Source organism: Grampus griseus (assembly GCF_964374135.1).
Source record: "Grampus griseus genome assembly, chromosome: 5".
Classification (NCBI taxonomy): Eukaryota; Metazoa; Chordata; class Mammalia; order Artiodactyla; family Delphinidae; genus Grampus; species Grampus griseus.
The window spans coordinates 101,890,524-101,909,122 of NC_138998.1; positions in this window are offsets into that span (position 1 = coordinate 101,890,524).

Consider the following 18,599-nt stretch of genomic DNA (forward strand, 5'->3'; position numbering starts at 1 on the left):
AATAACCACCAATACTCTCTTTCCAAGGGGGAAAAACAAAATCGGTCTAGTCTTAGATTTTAGTCTTCTTCTGTGGATCCTTTAATTATGGAAAACAAGATTTTGAAAGAGAAACAATTTGGAAAGGTTACATGGTTTACTTCTACGCTTGGTTCTGTCTAAAGACCTCAATTTATTTCAAGTACAGAAGCATACACAAAAGATCAATTCACTAAGTTGAAACTTGAGTTTTTCTTACTATGGAAATTAGTTTTACCAACTCTATTTAGTAGTTTCATAGGTAGGTGTTTAGATATTTGTTTTTTGTACAGAATAAACTGCTCGGAAGTAAGAATTTGCTACAGAGGCACAAAATTTAAACATTTTCAGAACTGTTTTACATTTAAATTTTTTGACTGAGAATAATGTGATTCACTTGCTTTTCATACTATACTGGAAATTCACTTTCTATAATAAATTGGAAGACATCAAAAAAGTTTTGTCAACAAACTTCTGGATTGCATAACTAAACCTCCCCCACCCCCCAACTTCAACTTTACTTTGGCTTAAGGCTACTTTAAAAATGAGAAAAGCAAACCATTAGAAAATCAGGAAATCTCCAAACATTGGTTTTAATTTCTTTTTAAAAATATGTTGTTGATTAAAGAACTCAGTTCACTTTGATAAGAACCTGATCTGTACCAGAACCAATCTCTTCATTTTTATTCTACTATGTCAAAAGTAGAAAATGGGCCAAAGGCTAAAAAATTTGAGTAGAATGTTGGGGCAGTTGAACAATGTGCAATTTATTTGTAAGTTGGGTTAGTACAGGTAAATAAAAATGGTATGTACCTTAACATGGCAGCAATAAAGATAAAATAGTACTAATGTCAATTGTATTTACTCTTGTCATTCACTAGAGAGTAACTCACAAAACAGCATCTGAATATTTTGAATGAATCTAACAAGCAAAAATTTAGGCGTCATCATTATATACTTGCCCACTTTGTATGATTATATAGCTAGCAAAGGAAACATCATTCAAGTATACTGGGAAGCTATGAAAGCTAGTATGTACATTTCCCTATGAGGAAGCACACACATTTTCTCTAAACATCCGTCAACCTAACATCTTACCAACTTAGCTGTGTAAAGTACAATTCATACTTCTGCATATCCCGTTAGGATGAGATTGTAAGGCTGGTTTTCCTTTTATAATATTATTTTTCTTTCAAATTTATTCATATTGTCTTTGGAGATTTATGGGATAAAGGAAGAATTGTATACTTCCATCCTGATTTTCTCCCTCATTAGATGCCTGCTTTGTAATACAGTCTTATTTTGGGGGTAAACTATAAGACAGCCAGCCAATTAGATTTTCACACTAGGAAGTAAAGGAAAGTGACAAGTATGTCCAACTAACCTAGAAATTCATGGCATAGAATGGCATAAGTAGAATCAAACTGTGTATACATTTGCTTCCTGAGCCAGGAAGCTCAGCTTTATGCTGGATGAAGTTAATTGTTTATATCCCTAAAGTCCTATGCCAAGATGTTAGAGAATGGAACTAGTATCTCCTTCATTAAGCTTTCAGAAAAGAAAAATCTGGGGAAAGAGTTTTAGTGCCAGCATGGAATTCTCTGTTGCATGTTTTTTACTCAGGTAAAAATTAACTCCTCAAACTTCAGACAAAATATAGAAAAGAATTAAAGATAGGTTCATTTTTATTCTTTAGTGTGTTTCTCTGTGTGAAAAGGAAAAAATAGACCTTGTCATTCAAAAGAATAGTAATTCTCATAATATATTATCCTTTTTGTTATCATCATTCCCCCGAGGTTGAATCTGCATAGGTTCATTAACTAAAAAGACTTTAATTTTTTTATGTCTCACATTAGAATTATTATTTCCCGTATTGAAACATACTTGGAAGTCATAGCTATCTACAAAATGTACAATTCCAGCATAGAATCAAAAGTACAATATAAGGGCTTCCCTGGTGGCGCAGTGGTTGAGAGTCCGCCTGCTGATGCAGGGGACGCGGGTTTGTGCCGCGGTCCGGGAACGTCCCACATGCTGCGGAGCGGCTGGGCCTGTGAGCCATGGCCACTGAGCCTGCGCGTCCGGAGCCTGTGCTCCGCAATGGGAGAGGCCACAACAGTGAGAGGCCCGCGTACTGCAAAATAATAATAATAATAATAATAATAATAATAATAATAATGAAGTACAATATAAGATCATCCCAGATTGTTAGAATCAATTGTAAGATAAAAGTTTTATTATTGCATTTGATATCTTAAGTTTTGATTATTTGATTATTGGAGAGTATTGCAACTTGAGATGTGAGAGATTGTAGTCTCTTAATTCTTCCCCTGCTTTTATAGTTGGAGTAACTGTGACCAATTTTATTGTTATAATAGCTGATGAGAGAAGGGAGCCATGGTGACACAAGGGAGATATCCCCTCAATGCCACCTCTGCCAACATAATCACATAACCATCTGTTTGCCCAAGCCATCCAAAAAAGAAACACTGTATGTCACAATGATGGGTTTTCTGTATTACCACCTTAACAAGCCATGTCTTTGTCTTTCTTTCCAGACAGATAACAAGTCTTAGGATTTTCCTGTGTAGAAATTTATAAGTAAATTTTCTTTTGGAAACTAACATTATACATTATAGTATGAAATGTAAATAGTTTTATTTAAAATAACTAAATTTTTGAATCCAACCCCTTTATTTTTCTGATGAGGACAGAGAAGCCCAGAGAGGCAACTTGCCCACAGTCACTGCTAACAACCAGTTAGTAGCAGAAGGTGGTTGGGACACAGCTCTAGTCCCAAACTCTGACTGAGGGGCCCAGAGTGCTTGATACAGCTTCTTCTGAAGGCCAGTCTTGGACTTCTTAACATACAATTCCTAATAGCCAGAAGGAAAGTGTACATTTAAAATTTTGGGGCAGATCGGAACCAAGATGGCAGAGTAGAAAGACATGCTCTCACTCCCTCTTGCACGAACACCAGAATCACAACTAGCTGCTGGACAATCATCAACAGGAAGACACAGGAACTGACCAAAAAAGATACCCCACATCCAAAGACAAAGGAGAAGCCACAATGAGACAGTAGGAGGGGCACAATCACAGTAAAATCAAATCCCATAACTGCTGGGTGTGTGACTCACAGACTGGAGAACACTTATACCACAGAAGTCCACCCACTGGAGTGAAGGTTCTGAGCCCCACATCAGGGTTCCCAACCTGGGGGTCTGGCAATGGAAGGAGGAATTCCTAGAGAATCAGACTTTGAAGGCTAGTGGGATTTGATTGCAGGACTTAAACAGGACTGGGGGAAACACAGACTCCACTATTGGAGGGCACACACAAAATAGTGTGCACATCGGGACCCAGGGGGAGGAGCAGTGACCCCAAGGGAGACTGAACCAGACCTACCTGCTAGTGTTGGAGGGTCTCCTGCAGAGGCAGGGGTGGCTGCGGCTCACCGTGGGGACAAGAACACTGGCAGCAGAAGTTCTGGGAAGTACTCCTTGGCGTGAGCCCTCCCAGAATCTGCCATTAGCTCCACCAAAGAGCCCAGGTAGGCTCCAGTGTTGGGTTGCTTCAAGCCAAACAACCAACAGGGAGGGTACCCATCCCCACCCATCAGCAGTCAAACGGATTAAAGTTTTACTGGGCTCTGCCCAACAGTCAGCTCTACTCACCACCAGTGCCACCCATCAGGAAACTTGCACAAGCCTCCTAGATAGCCTCATCCACCAGAGGGCAGACAGCAGAAGCAAGAAGAACTACAATCCAGCAGGCTGTGGAACAAAAACCACATTCACAGAAAGATAGACAAGATGAAAAGGCACAGGGCTATGTACCAGATGAAGGAACAAGATAAAACCCCAGAAAAACAACTAAATGAAGTGGAGATAGGCAACCTTCCAGGAAAAGAATTCAGAACAATGATAGTGAAGATGATCCAGGACCTCAGAAAAAGAAAGGAGGCAAAGATCGAGAATATGCAAGAAATGTTTAACAAAGACTTAGAAGAATTAAAGAACAAACTAACAGAGATGAACAATACAATAATTGAAAATAAAACTACACTAGAAGGAATCAGTAACAGAATAACTGAGGCAGAAGAATGGATAAGTGACCTGGAAGACAGAATGGTGGAATTCAAGGCTGTGGAACAGAATAAAGAAAAAAGAATGAAAAGAAATGAAGACAGCCTAAGAGACCTCTGGGACAACATTAAACGCAACAACATTCACATTACAGGGATCCCAGAAGGAGGAGAGAGAGAGAAAGGACCAGAGAAAATATTTGAAGAGATTATAATCGAAAACTTCCTTAACATGGGAAAGGAAATAGCCACCCAAGTTCAGGAAGTGCAGCGATCCCATACAGGATAAACTCAAGGAGAAATACGCTGAGACACAAAGTAATCAAACTGGCAAAAATTAAAGACAAAGAAAAATTATTGAAAGCAGCAAGGGAAAAATGACAAATAACATACAAGGGAACTCACATAAGGTTCAGAGCTGATTTCTCAGCAGAAACTCTACAAGCCAGAAGGCAGTGGCATGGTATACTAAAAGTGATGAAAGGGAAGAACGTACAACCAAGATTACTCTACCCGACAAGGATCTCATTCAGATTTGATGGAGAAATCAAAAGTTTTACAGACAAGCAAACGCTAAGAGAATTCAGTACAACAAAACCAGTTCTACAACAAATGCTAAAGGAACTTCTCTCAGTGGGAAACACAAGAGAAGAAAAGGACCTACAAAAACAAAACCCAAACAATTAAGAAAATGGTCATAGGTACATACATATCGATAATTACCTGAAACGTGAGAGGATTAAATGCTCCAACCAAAAGACACAGGCTTGCTGAATGGATACAGAAACAAGATCCATATATATGCTGTCTACAAGAGACCCACTTCAGACCTAGGGAAACATACAGACTGAAAGTGAGGGGATGGAAAAAGATATTCCATGCAAATGGAAACCAAAAGAAAGCTGGAGTTGCAATACTCATATCAGATAAAGTAGACTTTAAAATAAAGAATGTTACAAGAGACAAGGAAGGACACTACATAATGATCAAGGAATCAATCCAAGAAGAAGATATAACAATTATAAATATATATGCACCCAACATAAGAGCACCTCAATACATAAGGCAACTGCTAACAGCTATAAAACAGGAAATCAACAGTAACACAATAATAGTGGGGGACTTTAACACCTCACTTACACCAATGGACACATCATCCAAAATGAAATTAAATAAGGAAACAGAAGCTTTAAATGACACAGTAGACCAGATAGATTTAATTGATGCTTATAGGAAATTCCATCCAAAAACTGCAGATTACACTTTCTTCTCAAGTGTGCATGGAACATTCTCCAGGATAGATCACATCTTGGGTCACAAATCAAGCCTCAGTAAATTTAAGAAAATTGAAATCATATCAAGAATCTTTTCTGACCACAACGCTATGAGATTAGAAATTAATTACAGGGAAAAAACCGTAAAAAACACAAACACAATGGAGGCTAAACAATACATTACTAAATAACCAAGAGATCACTGAAGAAATCAAAGAGGAAATCAGAAAATACCTAGAGACAAATGACAATGAAAACAGGATGGTCCAAAGCCTATGCAATGCAGCAAAAGCAGTTCTGAGAGGGAAGTTTATAGCTATACAAGCCTACCTCAAGAAACAAGAGAAATCTCAAATAAACAATCTAACCTTACACCTAAAGGAACTAGAGAAAGGAGAACAAGCAAAACCCAAAGTTAGCAGAAGGAAAGAAATCATAAAGATCAGAGCAGAAATAAATGAAATAGAAACAAAGAAAACAAGAGCAAAGATCAATAAAACTAAAAGTTGGTTCTTTAAGAAGATAAACAAAATTGAAAAACCAATAGTCAAAGTCATCAAGAAAAAGAAGGAAAGGACTCAAATCAATAAAATTAGAAATGAAAAAGGAGAAGTTACAACAGACACCGCAGAAATACACAGCATCCTAAGAGACTACTACAAGCAACTGTATGCCAATAAAATGGACAACCTGGAAGAAATGGACAAATTCTTAGAAAGTTATAATCTTCTACGACTGAACCAGGAAGAAATAGAAAATACGAACAGACCAAATCACAAGTAATGAAATTGAAACTGTGATTAAAAATCTTCCAACAGGGCTTCCCTGGTGGCACACTGGTTGGGAGTCTGCCTGCCGATGCAGGGGACATGGGTTTGTGCCTTGGTCTGGGAAGATCCCACATGCCGCGGAGTGGCTAGGCCTGTGATCCATGGCCGCTGAGCCTGCGTGTCCGGAGCCTGTGCTCCGCAACGGGAGAGGCCACAACAGTGAGAAGCCCACGCACAGAAAAAAAAAAAAAAAATCTTCCAACAAACAAAAGTCCAGGACCAGATGGCTTCACAGGTGAATTCTTTCAAACATTTGGAGAAGAGCTAACACCCATCCTTCTCAAACTCTTCCAAAACACTGCAGAGAAGGAACACTCCCAAACTTATTTTATGAGGCCACCATCACCCTGATACCAAAACCAGGCAAAGATACTACAAAAAAAGAAAATTACAGACCAATATCACTGATGAATATAGATGCAAAAATCCTCAACAAAATACTAGCAAACAGAATCCAACAACACATTAAAAGGATCATACACCATGATCAAGTGGGATTTATCCCAGGGATGCAAGTATTCTTCAATATACACCAATCAATATTAACAAAATGAAGAATAAAAACCATATGGTCACCTCAATAGATGCAGAAAAACGTCTTGACAAAATTCCACACCATCTATGAAAAAAATTCTCCAGAAAGGGGGCATAGAGGGAACCTACCTCAACATAATAAAGGCCATATATGACAAACCCACAGCATACATCATTCTCAATCGTGAAAAACTGAAAGCATTTCCTCTAAGTTCAGGACGGAGACAAGGATGTCCACTCTCACTACTATTATTCAACATAGTTTTGGAAGTCCAAGGCAATCAGAGAAGAAAAAGAAATAAAAGGAATACAAATTGGAAAAGAAGTAAAACTGTCACTGTTTGCAGATGACGATACTATACATAGAGAACCCTAAAGATGCCACCAGAAGACTACTAGAGCTAATCAATGAATTTGATAAAGTTGCAGGATACAAAATTAATGCACAGAAATCGCTTGCATTTCTATACATTATTGATGAAAAGTCTGAAAGAGAAATTAAGGAAACACTCCCAGTTACCACTGCATCAAAAAGAATAAAATACCTAGGAATAAACCTACCTAGGGAGACAAAAGACCTGTATGCAGAAAACTATAAGACACTGATGAAAGAAATTAAAAATGATACCAACAGATGGAGAGGAATACCAGGTTCTTGGATTGGAAGAATCAATATTGTGAAAATGACTATACTACCCAAAGCAATCTACAGATTCAGTGCAATCCCTTTCAAATTACCAATGACATTTTTTACAGAACTAGAACAAAAAATCTTAAAATTTGTGTGGAGACACAAAAGACCCCGAATAGCAAAAGCAGTCTTGAGGGGAAAAAACGGAGCTGGAGGAATCAGACTCCCTGACTTCAGACTATACTACAAAGCTACAGTAATCAAGACAATATGGTTCTCGCACAAAAACAGAAATATAGATCAATGGAAGAAGGTAGAAAGCCCATAAATAAACCCACATACTTATGGTCAACTAATCTATGATAAAGGAGGCAAGAATATACAATGGCGAAAAGACAGCCTCTTCAATAAGTGGTGCTGGGAAAACTGGATAACTACATGTAAAATAATGATATTAGAACACTCCCTAACACCATACACAAAAATAAACTCAAAATGGATTAGAGACCTAAATGTAAGATTGGACAGTGTAAAACTCTCAGAGGAAAACATAGGAAGAACACTCTTTGACATAAACCATAGCAAGATCTTCTTTGATCCACCTCCTAGAGAAATGGAAATAAAAACAAAAATAAGCCAATGAGACATAATGAAACTTCAAAGCTTTTGCACAGCAAAGGAAACCATAAACAAGACGAAAAAACAACCCTCAGAATGGGAAAAAATATTTCCAAATGAATCAACGGACAAAGGATTAATCTCCAAAATATATAAACAGCTCAAACAGCTCAATATTAAAAAAACAAACAACCTAATCCAAAAATGGGCAGAAGACCTAAATAGACATTTCTCCAAAGAAGACATACAGATGGCCAAGAAGCACATGAAAAGCTGCTCAACATCACTGATTATTAGAGAAATGTAAATCAAAACTACAATGAGGTATCACCTCACACCAGTTAGAAAGGGCATCATCAGAAAATCTACAAACAACAAATGCTGGAGAGGGTGTGAGGAAAAGGGAACCCTCTTGCACTGTTGATGGGAATGTAAATTGATACAGCCACTATGGAGAACAGTATGGAGGTTCCTTATAAAACTGAAAGTAGGGCTTCCCTGGTGGCACAGTGGTTGAGAGTCTGCCTGCTGATGCAGGGGACACGGGTTAGTGCCCCAGTCCGGGAAGATCCCACATGCCGCGGATCGGCTGGGCCTCTGAGCCACTGTCACTGAGCCTGTGTGTCCGGAGCCTGTGCTCTGCAACGGGAGAGGCCACAACAGTGAGAGGCCCATGTACCACAAGAAATAAAACAAAACAAAACAAAACAAAAAATACTAAAAATAGAACTACCACATGACCCAGCATTCCTACTACTGGGCATATACCCAGGGAAAACCATAATTCAAAAAGACACATGCACCCCAATGTTCATTGCAGCAATATTTACAATAGTCAGGTCGTGGAAGCAACCTAAATGTCCATCAACAGATGAATGGATAAAGAAGATGTGGTACATATATACAATGGAATATTACTCAGCCATAAAAAGGAACGATATTGTGGCCTTTGTTGAGACGTGGATGGATCTAGAGACTGTCATACAGAGTGAAGTAAGTCAGAAAGAGAAAAACAATTATCATATATTAACGCATATATGTGGAACCTAGAAAAATGGTACAGATGAACCGGTTTTCAGGGCAGAAATTGAGACACAAATGTAGAGAACAAATGTATGGACACCAAGGGGGGAAAGCCGTGGGGGATGGGGGCGTTGGTGTGAAGAATTGGGAGATTGGGCCTGACATGTGTACACTGATGTGTGTAAAATTGATGACTAATAAGAATTTGCTGTATAAAAAATAAAATAAAATTCCAAAAAACCCCCAAAAGAAACAAAAAATAAAATAACTAAATTTTCAAGTTTTAATTTTTACCTATAGTTTTATAATATTATTTTTTTCTTTGTGACATCAACATATCTTTTTGAGATTTTTTGAATGAAGCAAATAGCCACCTGTAGCAAATATACTCAGAATTTTATCACAAACATTTATTCTCATGAAAAAATTGATTCAAAGTGAAAAGAAAGAAGGCAAGTATACTAGATTCCATTAATTTATATTGCATGTTCTTTCAGCCCAATGCCTATGTTTTATAAAGAAAACTTTAAATTAGATATTGGGAAATGGACCAATGATAACTTGCAAAATAGTTTTATAATTAGGTATAGGTAGGGGTCAAATAGGCTAGTTCCCTTATGATCTTCACAAATGAAGTCAGATCATTATATTGTATATTATACATATATTTATACACATATAATCTTTTTTTATTTCTACTGTTATTCTCAATTGATTTATAACTTAAAGAATCCTCAAATATTTTGTTTTCAAAAATGTGTTTTCATAGCAGAAATTTATGTGATTTTTATAAAATTATCCCTTATATTGATTTGTATATAATTTATTTAGAAAGTACCTTTTGATAACAGAACTTGTCAAAAAATTTTATCTGCCTGAATCCCAGAAAAAAAATCAGTTAACTCTTGAGATCTCCCAATTGAACTGGAAACAGCTTTTCAGATGTAGTTTCATCACACATTTTTAAAAATATAAACATGATTGACATTTAAACCAAAAAGAGTGATAATTTTTTACTTTAGAAAGGAATTAGGCTTCTTCATTTTGGCCTGAGAGACAATGAGACAGTTACTCTTGCTCGCTCCAAAAAAAGAGAAAGAAAAAATTTTATGATAACTCTTGCGTAATGACCACTGAAAGAAAATGCTTATCAGGACATGCCATAAGAACTTTGGTTATAGAACTTATCCAGTGAGAAGTCCTACCTAAGACTCCCAACTTCATAAATTTACTCATGATAATGATAACAATATCAATAATAATGATATCAGTATCAGTCATTAGTTTCTTGAACCCTTATATATATTAAGTACTTAATGTGCCTTGTCTTAACCAGAACTTAGGGTAACCCTATAATGTAGGTAGGCACTACTAACATTTCTGCCTCAGTGATGGGGAACTAGACCTTAGAGACTAAACGTTTTATCTTGACCACCCTGATAGAAGGCGTCATTGCCAGGACTTGAATCTAAGTGGCTCCGCATCAGCATGAGCTCCTGAGCACCATCCTCGTTTCGTCTTCTGCAGAGATAACTTCGTATTTCCAGAAGCAGAGGTTAGTCAAAAACAAACACATTTTTGTTAAGTTAATGTTCTAATATTCATCTTTATCTCTCATAATGTTCTTTCCCACAGAAATTTTATGAGTAACTGTAATTTGGCTGAGTTTAAGATGACATTTAGTTGCCTGGGTTTTAGACACCACCACCCTTGGGGTCTCTCTATGCTCTCCATGCACACCAGCCTTTGTATTTTTAGTAAATATTGAATCTTGTAACTATTGTGGAATGTTAGTCCCAGCCCAGGGACATAAACATGTAAACCACAGCTTTGAATTTTATAGAGCCCTGTGAGAATGAACTTGAACTTACCCACAATTAGGGTTTGGGCATATTCAAACACTTGATGAACTGAGAATCCTCATGTGGGGCCAGAAAGATGGAAAGGAAAATCAGGGTCTTGAAACAAGCAAACAAACGAGCCAAAACCAAACACATGAATTGAATTTGCTAGAGCAAGTGAAATTGAGTAGTAGGGTTCAGATTTGAAGGGGTTCATGAGACCAGGTGAAATATGAGGCTGAGCTTCAGCCTTCATCAGAATCGTGAGGGTTTTTTTTTAAAGAATATAGATTGTTGGGAATTCCCTGGCTGTCCACTGGTTAGGACTTGGCGCTTTCACTTCGCCGGGCCTGGGTTCGATCCCTGGCTGGGGAACTAAGATCCTACAAGCTTCCTGGTGTGACCAAAAAAAAAAAAAAAAAAAAAATCAAAAATGAATATAGATTGTTGGGTTTTGCTCTCAGCTATTCTAATTCAGTAAATGTGAAGTGAACCAGAAAATCTTTATCTTTTAAACATCTCGCTAAATGATTCTGATCCACAGCCAAGGTTAAGAACCACTGGCATAAATGAAAGAACTATGTCCTAAAGGGCGCAAACGCTCTGCTGTGATAAATTCCTTTGAAAGAGCTTGTTCCAGGAAGCATAAGAAGTTTTACACTGACCTGAGTAGAGAAAGAGCACCTAAGTGAACAGTCCAGAAGAGGTCTGCAGCTACAGAGAAGCAGCTGATGGGCAGCATGGAGGTGGGGCCTAAGGACTTGGGTAGCAATGGGACAGAAGATCAACAGTATCAACGGCCCAGAAAAACAGTGAAGGCTGTGATACTAGAAAGCTACCTCCAGGAGATCAGGTACCTTCACAATCTTGTTAATTAATTATGTCCAGTATCTAGAATCATATCTTGCTCATAGTAGATGCTCAATCAATAATTGTTAAATAAATGAATAAATGAAACTAGGGCCAAGGACTTAGAATGTTGGAAGCATTACAAAATATGAAATGGTAACCAAAAACCCTTACCTACCCACAAATACATGCTTCTCCAGATACCTGGGTAATTGATGGAGATGCCAGAAAAATATTGGATTTTTTTTTTGTTAATCATGCAAGTGAAAGCTTAGGGCTTTGAGATTTATAACACAATGCATTAAAAAAATAATACATTTGTATTCACAGATGTGATAAGGGGACAGTTAGATTTCAAATGGAACTTTCTGATATGTATTTCTTCCTTTATTGGAGATCTGGTCTAAACCACCTGGCAGATGGGAACTCTCGACAATTGTAGTTAATGGCTAGACCTGTCTTCACCTAGTTGGTTAATTAAGTTTAAACCTGAGATATGTGTCTGAAATATGGTCTCAATTGACTGGTTCCTTGGAGAAATATATATTTGCCAGTGTAATCATAGAGAGCCAAATCCCTAGTAGACAATATTACTTGCTACAACAGGGATGAAGCAGCTGTTCTGTCTCCATTTATCTTTAGGATCTCAAACTAAAGGGGAATAAAATATAAAAAGTTCAAATTCAAGTTATACTTGCATATGTAAGGGTTAATATACTCTACTACCTGAGGCAAAATATCAAGGACATTCTCATTTCTACTCTAAGGAAAATTACATCATTTCATCAGTTTCTAAGTAAGATCTGCTTATTTTTCCTCCACTAGTCTGTAAGTGAAGATTCTTGACGGATGGAAGTTTGCAAATTCTTGATTTCATATAGAATTTCTTACTTCTCTGAAATATATGTTTTAATTTGTCAGAGACATTAAAAGCTTTCTCTAATTACCAGTGTCTATAGAACTTAAATTATTTATTAATTAATGTAAGAAAGTAGACCTCCAAATAGAGGTTATTTTTTCACTTTCAGTCTGTATAATTAGATGTGACTGCTTTTTCCAATACCTTGCTGTAATTAGCACCAGACAGTAAACTGTCTAAAAGTAATATGTCCAGTCTAAAAAGTGCTTCTAGAACAGTACTAAAATTAAAAATAAAACACAGCATCTAAACAAGACAATAAGTTCAGATTTGTGATTGACAGCTTTTTGGTTCTGAGTAAAAAATAAATCTTTTTCTCCAAATGCAAATATCACTTTCCAAATTTCAATTTCTTCTATTTTAAAAATATTTGTGTATATCATGTTATTATCCCTTCTTTTCATCTCTCAGATTTTGCTGGTACTATACATGGTATTTTTACCTAGTGGAACTCAGTCATACCAGACAGAAATTCCATGAGGCTAGTCAAAGTATAAAATCATTGTCAAGTTCTTAAATCTATCTGGAAGAAAATTTTCCATTTGATTTAAAGTGAGTGAAATGATTATTTTAACAAAAATAACTTAGTCCAAAAAATGATGATCTCTTTTTGATTTGGACAATATTCCTCATTTGTTTTAATATCTAGAAGTCACCATTAGATTTAAAATTCCTTGAGTCTAACATTTACCTTATAAAGCCAATATGTTAGAAACAGTTAACAAGAATTGACATGAAAATAAATAGTTCTAAATATAAAGTCATGCTTTCAAAATGTTATAAGAATCAGTACAAAAGGGATAGATTTTTTAAAAATAAATCATGAGGGATTAATTGTCTCACTGTATAAAAAACATGAAATTGGATCTCTTCCTCACACTAGTCATAAAACTACAAAAATAAATTCCAAATTGATTAAAGGCTTCAATGTAAAAACCAAAAATATTAGAATGAAATATTTAATATATTTATAGATATTTTAAAATGCTGCTAAAATACCATTAGTCTGGCAAGCCCATGATCCATGTGGTATGATTTGATTAATTCTGATTGATTCTGATTAAATTTAGTAAAATCTTTAACAACATTACATTTTAAAAAATCCAATTTAGAGAGACCCATAAAATCGGAGAGGGGCGGTCAATGCAGAGCAAGACGTAGTCTGCTTTTAAATTATCTGTTATCATTAAAGGAGTGTATTATCAGGTATGGACAAGGAAAATAAGGCAAAAAAGACACACTTCAAACTGATTCTTTCTTTATTGTCATGTTCAGAGCTGAGAGAAATGATTCCAAGTAACTGTTGACCAGCAAGTCAAAAGGGTATTCTTTCAAGTTATTTTGAGAGTATCTGTTTTATCATAATAGAAGATGTTAAAATGATGTAATCTCAAGTGGTGAATGGTGAAAGTGGAAATCAAGGCTTGGCAATCTAGAAACAAACTGCTCAAAGGCTAGATGTTGGAAACAAGGCCAGTGTGGACAGGGGATCCCCTGTGGTTTCATTTGACAGATACTACGCAGCTCTCCTTGCTCAGCATTGATTCCCCATTGCCATTTCTGTCAGTTGAGGAAAAAATGTTAGAGGTATGAAAGTTGGAGTTGCGGGAGGTATAGAAATGTCAAGACAAATGGTGTGAATGGCTAAGAGATCAGGGTTAAAACCGGTGCTGAATCCATTCTTTGGATTATTTCACATTTATTTCTTTTACATTTTGATTAAGTTCAGCCGGAAAAGAAGAAAAGCAGAATTAAAATACCAAAAAGAAAATAAATACACAACATTGATTATTAAGGTTATTTATGGAGAATCCTAGGAAACTTAGTGACCTGAGGGAAGCTCGCTTCACTTCGCCTCCAAACATAATGAGTTTTGCTCTCTAGACAGCAGGAAGTGAGTGAGACTAGGACTTTTCTCCCCTGAGAGTTGGGCAGCCTGAATGGGAGTCCCAGGGAGCTCCAGAGATCTCTGTAGCCACCTAGGGACTCTTGGAGGCAAAGTCAACACCCATTCCTTGTAAGCGTGCTGGGTTTCTTTGTCCCCCAAATGGTCAAGTGGGAACTGAAGGGGTAAAGCAAATCTTCCCTCACGCTGAAACTGTACAAGTACAAGCAATGAGACTTTCTCTAGTTCCTTTATTAATGGTGTGGCAACTTGCCTGTTTCTACATAACCACACACATCCACTAGCATGGCAGACAGTTGTTCCAGTACCAACAACTAGCTGTGTTAGATAACAAGGAAAGTTGACATCCCATCTGAAGGGTCCAGCAGCCAAACAAAAAAGTTCAGTTAGAACAAACACATGTTCAGACAAATAAAGGTGGAGGAGGAGACAGATAACAATCTGAACAAGAAAATATAGATGAGTTCTTAAGGAAATTGAGGTGAAGCCCCAAAAAAAGGTTTCTAGAGCTCAAAACAACAGCAAAAAATTATCCTCCTAACAACAACAACCCAGTAGCTCTATTAAAGGAAAAAATAATAAATACTCCAATGCAAATTAGTGGTTGAAAGGAGAAATGCAAGAAATACCTCAGAACAAAGGGCAAAAGTACAAGATCATGAAGACAAAGTTGGAAACTGGGGAATATGGTCACGTGGAATTGTGTGAAAAATAGAAGTTTTATAAAATGAAATATAAACTGATGATGGAAAGACAGGAGTTTAGCAATTAGAAGAATTTTTCCTGAACTGAAAAACTAAAAAGTTACCTAGAAAAAGATCACTGATTTAAAGACTATGCTGATGATGGGCTTCCCTGGTGGTGCAGTGGTTGAGAGTCCACCTGCCGATGCAGGGAACACGAGTTCGTGCCCCGATCCAGGAAGATCCCACATGCCGCGGAGTGGCTGGGCCCGTGAGCCATGGCCGCTGAGCCTGCGCATCCGGAGCCTGTGCTCCGCAACGGGAGAGGCCACAGCAGTGAGCGGCCCGCGTACCGCAAAAAACCAAAAACAAACAAACAAACAAAAAAGACTGCTGATGAGAAAAGGCACACAGAACTAGGGATTTCTTGGTAAAATCTGTGAACTCTAACAATCAAGAAAAGACCTTCATGTAAGATTCAAGGCAGAAAGAATTAAGTGCCTACAAGGGAAAGAAACTGTGTTATCATCAGCCTTATCTGTAACCCTGAATATAGAAGAAAGTAGAATAGCATCTAAGCAATGTACTCAGTTAAGTTATCATTTGGCAAATTTATTTAATGATAATCAGAAATTCAGGGACTTATTATCCAGTCCATCTTCAGAGGAAAAGAGTCAAGAAAAGCCTGTGTCATTCAGATTTCTTATTAACAATAACAGTATATTCTGAATTTATAAGCAGGAAAAGAATTTAATAAAGGGCATTAGATGGGTCACAGAATTTCCAGGAAGCCCAGATTGTTAGGATTAAATACTATGTGCTATGTCTAAGATTACCCTAGATAAAAGATAACAGAAAAAGTCTCATTCAATATTCTATAAGTTGTGTATAGAAATGAATGGAAAGGCCTATATAAAAACATAAGAGCTAATGAAAAAGTTAACTCTGAGGAGAAGAGAGAGTGGGAATAAAACATGAAAGTGAATAGCCATAAACTTGGCCTATAAACTTGGATATTGCTAGAATATTTTATAACAAAAATATTTTAAAATACTGTTTTATAACAATGTAGACTATAGTAGAATTTTCTATTCATGATTTCAACATAAGAATACAAGAGATAAAAATCAATGCAGTGTCAGACATTTGTTTTGCCTTATGAAGATTAACGGCTTTTATTTCAATTAAAAAGTGGAAATTCTAAGCAAGGCATTCAGCTTGGCCTAATAAAGCAAGAGCTGCCAGGTAGCTTTGATCAGTGTGAATTAAAATATTGTATGTATTTGAGGGATAAGAAATTAAATGTGATGTGGCTTTTTTTTTTTTTAAACTCAGGCAGACTGTGATAAAGGACTGACATTGTCTTAATGGAAAATACATCCACTAGTATGCCAAGGTCATCACAACTTAATTGCCTCAGATTTCAATCAGTGATTTATCAAATATGAATACCCTTTGGGGAGAAATGTATAAAAACCTGAGCTCTGTGTGTAAACTATATCATGTGACTTGTATAGCAAATATATCACCAGTGTCCTTGTAAAATACATGTGTACACATGAGGGCAAGAGCTAAATGTATTGCTCATTTTGCAGAACTGATAGAGATAATAAATAAAATGTAGTGGAAATATGAATGTATTATAGTTTAAGAATGAATTCAATGATTTGTCAATGTTTTTAAGTTTGCTAACCTTTCAACTAAAATGTTCTTAAATGTGTCATGGGATTTCTAAGCAAATTTTTAAAAAGCCTTTAAAATTCTATAAAATGACACTGAACAAAGCATATCATCTTAGAAGAGAACTTGTTTATTCAGAGAAGAATCATTGGAATGATCCCTACATATTTACATAGAAGAAGTCACTATGGTTGGAGAATTGTGAAATAAGACATCTGTGGCCTTGAATATCTCCCAAAGCTACTTGGAATGCAGAGCTGATCAGTAGTTAGAAGGTGGACATATTTGAATTGGGGCAAATAAACCTTCTGAAAGGAAAGAGATTGAGACCATAACCATTTTCTTTTGAAGTTTAATAATTTGTCTGTTGGAATGTCCCTGACCTAACTGATATTGACTGGAAGGAAATTTATTAAGGACATCCAAAAAACTCACCATGAAGAAGAAGAAATCTATATTGCTAATCCAGGCTCACCATCAAGACTGGATGTTTTAAATGGAAGGTCTGGTTCCAGAAAATATATGGCTACAACTTGCAGTGGTCTTTTCTAGAGTCAATCTCACTGGTATGGGAGTATGAGTTAGACATATGAGAGTGAACAGGATGAGCTATAACATTGAAATCCAATGCCAGGATTGGTAGAGGGATCTGGGTCACCATAGATAGAACCCTTGCTGTGAACTGATATTTATTGGAATACATGGGAATAGTGTCCAATAGCAATATCATATTCTAAGACCAAAAGCACCAGTGTCTTGTCAGCTTGGGCTACCATAACAAAATACCATAGATGGGATGACTTGAACAATAGAAACTTATTTTCTCACATTTCTGGTGGCTGGAAGTCAGAGATCAGAGTGCCTGCAGGGTTGGGTTTGGTGAGAGCTCCCTTCCTGGCTTGCAGATGGCCTCCTGCTTATAGATGGCCAACTGCTTATAGATGGTTGCCTTCTGCTTGTGTCCTCACATGGCAGAGAGAGAGACCACAAGCTCTCTGGTATCTCTTCTGACAAGAGCACTAATTCCATCATGGGAGGGCCCCACATTCATGACCTCATCTAAACCTAGTTGTCTCCCAAAGCGTCCATGTCCAAATCCCACCATATTGGAAGTTAAAGCTTCAACATATGGATTTTGAAAGGGACACAATTCAGTCCATAGCTACTAGGAACTTTCCAGATTTTGCCTGTTTCTCCATCTGAACTTGGCAATAAGAATGGCCCCCTGTACTGAGTAAACTCCTGGGTTTCATGGAATAATGGGGTACCAGAGAGATTTTGATTTTCTGACTCATCAGAAATGCGAGTTCTTGAGAAATTAATTGGAGTTTTAAACAGTGAGAACAACCCTTAGACACTTCTAGTATGGCTACATGGGGAATTTCATAGACCCACTCCCTGGGAAAACAATAATAAATGGATAAAAATTATAAAACACAACCAGTTAAGTCTTTGAAATTTTTTTGTAAGAACAAACTGTACATGAAGACACTTTATTCAAGAAAACTACCAAATTAGGTGACAATGAGATTCTGTGGCATTTCAGAAAGGACCTGCTCCTTCCCTCCCATTCCTCAGCTCAGCATGACAGAAGCTCCATTCCTGATGGGTGTTACCAAGAAGGTGGGGACCCCTCTCTCCCCAGCTCCCAGTCAAGGGCTAAGGTATCTCCATGGGAGGGGTAGGCTGCCAGCTTTTCTCACCCT